At 46.9% G+C, this 3638-nt stretch overlaps 1 protein-coding gene and 1 long non-coding RNA gene across 2 annotated transcripts in view; both read left to right on the top strand.

Moving 5' to 3' along the window:
- SRBD1 (S1 RNA binding domain 1) overlaps positions 1–3638 on the top strand; it is a 281147-nt gene that overhangs the window by 101947 nt on the left and 175562 nt on the right. The gene's annotated exons all lie outside the window — the stretch shown is intronic.
- Positions 1842–2994, top strand: LOC142046612 (uncharacterized). The gene is made up of 2 exons (XR_012655629.1): positions 1842–1997; positions 2414–2994. It is a non-coding gene; the product is annotated as an uncharacterized LOC142046612 (long non-coding RNA).

Below are 3638 nucleotides of genomic sequence, written 5' to 3'. Positions count from 1 at the left end.
TTCACCTCATACAAGCACTGTAGTGCAATCTCTTTATCGTGAAAGTTGAACTTAAAGATGTAGAATTATGTACAAAATAACTGCATTCAGAAATAAAACAATATAAAACTTTAGAGCCTACAAGTCCACTCAGTCCTACTTCTTGTTCAGCCAGTCACTCAGACAAACAAGTGTGTTTACATTTGCGGGAGTTAATGCTGCCCGTTCCTAGTTTACAATGTCACCTGAAAGCAAGAACAGGTGTTCTCATGTCATTGTTATAGCCAGTGTCGCAAGATATTTACATGTCAGATGTGCCAAAAATTCATATATTCCTTCATGCTTCAACCATCACTGCAGCAAATATGTGTCCATGCTGATGATGGGTTCTGCTTGATAATGACCCAAAGCAGTGCAGACCGACACATGTTCACTTTCATCATCTGAGTCAGTTGCCACCAGCACAAGGTTGATTTTCTTTTTCGGTGGTTTGAGTTCTGTAGTTTCAGCACCAGAGTGTTGCTCTTTTAAGGCTTCTTAAAGCATGCTTCACACCTCATCCCTCTCAGATTTTGGAAGGCACTTCAGATTCTTAAACCTTGGGTTCACTGCTGTATTTATCTTTAGAAATCTCATATTGGTACCTTCTTTGCGTTTTGTCAAATCTGCAGTAAAAGTGTTCTTAAAACGAACAATATGTGCTAGGTCATCATCTGAGATTGCTGTAACATGAAATATATAGCAGAATGTGGGTAAAACAGAGCAGGAGACACACTGTTCTCTCTCAAGTCAAAATTTAATTAACGCATTATTTTTTTTGTGAGCGTCATCAGCATGGAAGTATGTCCTTTGGAATGGTGGCCGAAGCATGAAGGGGCATACAATTGTTTAGCATATCTGGCATGTAAATACCTTGCAATGCCAGCTACAAAAGTGCCGTGCAAACGCCTATTTTCACATTCAGTTGATGTAAATAAGAAGCCGGCAGCATTATCTCCTGTAGAGGTAAACTATGTTGTTTGTCTTAGCGATTGGCTGAACAAGAGGTAGGACTGAAGCCTGGTCTACACTAGTCTGTTATTTCGGAATTAGCCGAGTTAATTCGAAAAAAAAATGATTGCGTCCACGTGACAAAACTTTCTTTTTTGATTTAAAGGGCTCTTTTAAATCAATTTCTGTACTCCACCTTGGCAAGTGGAGTAGTGCTTAAATTGAGATTGCAATCCCAGGTTAAAGGTATTCTGGATGCAATTCAACATTATTGACCTCCGGGAGCCATACCAGAATGCTGCCTTGTGACTGCTCTGGACAACACTCTTAACTCCAATGCACTAGCCAGGTAGGCAGGAAAAGCCCCGGGAACTTTTGAATTTCATTTCCTTTTTGGTCACCATCAGCACAGGTGACCATGAGCACAGTCCACCATCACAGGCGACCATGCAGAGTCCACCATCACAAGAGATCACGCAGTCCCGGATTTGCAGACAAGCTCCAGCATGGTCCAAATGGAAGGTACTGGATCTCATCACATGTTGAGGAAACGAGTCTGTTATGACAGAACTACGTTCCAAAAAAGGAACGCATATACGTACGCTAAAGTCTCCAGGGCCATGATGGAAAGAGGCTACTCCAGGGACACAGAGCAGTGTCATACAAAAATCAAGGAGCTCAGGCAAGCATACCAAAAAGCCAGGGAGGCAAACGGTCGCTCTGGGTCACAGCTCCGTATATTCTGCTTCTACCGTGAGCTCCATGCAATTATGGAGGGTGATGCCATCACTACCTCACCACTGTCCATGGACAACTGAAAGGGGGGAGTTGCCTTGAGCGAGGAGGAAGAGTCATTGGAGGACAAAGAAGAGGAGGAGGAGGATCAGAAGGAGGAAGACAGTGAACAGGTGGCAAGTGGGGAATCCATTTTCCCCCCAGCCAGGAACTATGCTTAATGCTGGAGCCAATAGCCTCCCCCCACTCCCAATGTGGGCTCCCGGACCATGACCCTGGAGAAGGTACTTCTGGTGAGTGAGAACCTGATTGAAGCCACGTGATGGGGGGCGGAGGGGAAACCCAGCCGCGCTCGGCTGTTTGCGTATAGTTTAAAGGGCTCATCCCTTCTCAGAGCCTCATTGGAGCCACGTGGTGGCTGTGGGGGGCGAGGGGTTGTGTGCTGTGTGAAGTGATCATCCCAGAGAGCCCGCAAGCCCTCCTTTATGGCAAACCCACCAGGCACTGCTTGCTATGGGAAAGAGGTCCCAAAAGTTTGAAAACATTAAAATGAATGTAGAAGAAGCAGAGCCTCGCGTGTCCCTAGGGTGCCTGCAAGCTGAATTCTGTTGCCCGGCTGTGTGTGACGGCTTACTCATACCAAAGTGTCCCCTTTGTTCTCTGTAATGTATATTTTAAACTACTACCCTCTGTTTTTCTCCTCCCACAGGTGCAAATGTTTCAACGCGGCCCCTATCTACTCCGTCCCAGAGGCTGGTCCAGATTAGGTGGAAAAAACGAACTCGGGAAGACATGTCTGCCAAGCTCATGCAGTCCTCCTGCACTGATAGGGTGCAGCTGAATGCGTGCAGGCAAACAATTGAGGAGTCCCATAAAGCATTACAAGAACACGAAGAGTGGAGGGATGCGTGTGATGAGAGCAGGCAGGATGCTATGGTCAAAGTCATGGGGGAGCAAACTGACATCCTACGCTGTATGGTGGATCTAATGCGGGAAAGGCAGCAAGACCACAGACTTCTGCTGCTGCCCCTGTATAACCACCCCCCTCCTCCCCAAGTTCCATAGCCTCCTCACCCAGATACCCAAGAACATGAGGGGGGAGGCTACGGAGACCCACACACTCAACCCCAGAGGATTGCCTAAGCAGCAAAAAGCTGGCATATGTGAACTTTTGATTTGGTTTCTGGACTTGTCCCTCCCCCCTCCAACCCAACACCTCCGCCCACCCCCCATCTGCCTTCTGATTTCTCTCAGTGTGTTGTGCAACAAATAATAAAGAACAGTTTTTAACAATTTAGACTTTATTTCCTTTCATATATATAGGGGACAGGTAACTTCAAGAGAAACAAACACAACTGTCACACCTTACCCTGGCCAGTCATGAAACTGGCTTTCAAAGCTTCTCTGATGCGCAGCGCGCCCTGCTGCTCTCTTCTAATCGCCCTGTTGTCTGGCTGTGCAAAATTGGCTGCCAGGTGAGTTGCAGGATAACTATAGGCATTTCAACATCCCCAACTGTTATTTTCTGGTCTGGGAAGTAAGTCCCTTCCTGCACCTGTTCAAACAGACCAGAGTTCCTGAAGATGCAAGCATCATGCACCTTTCCCGGCCATCTCACATTGATGTCGATGAAAATTCAACAGCTTTGGTAGCTGGATCGTTTGGATGTGAGGCAATCTACTGTGGGGGCTTGCAGTTGTGTATGTCCAGTCGTCAACACAATCATTGACCAGCTGCTATCAAGGTGTGACTTCTGGGAAATGTGCAGACTTCGTGTGGTATGGCTTTCAATGCGCTGGGAGTTCCCTAACTGCTGTGGGGCATAGACAGGAAGCACTATCCTTAGTCTTGCCCCAGCATGGGCGGCCCATGCATAATACCGCGAAGGAGTACTTTGTCATGTGCTGCAAGCCTGGTGAGGATCACAAGGGATC

The sequence above is a fragment of the Chelonoidis abingdonii genome, chromosome 3 (genome assembly GCF_003597395.2).
Source record: "Chelonoidis abingdonii isolate Lonesome George chromosome 3, CheloAbing_2.0, whole genome shotgun sequence".
NCBI classification, from domain to species: Eukaryota; Metazoa; Chordata; order Testudines; family Testudinidae; genus Chelonoidis; species Chelonoidis abingdonii.
This window is presented reverse-complemented; position numbering and strand designations above follow the sequence as displayed.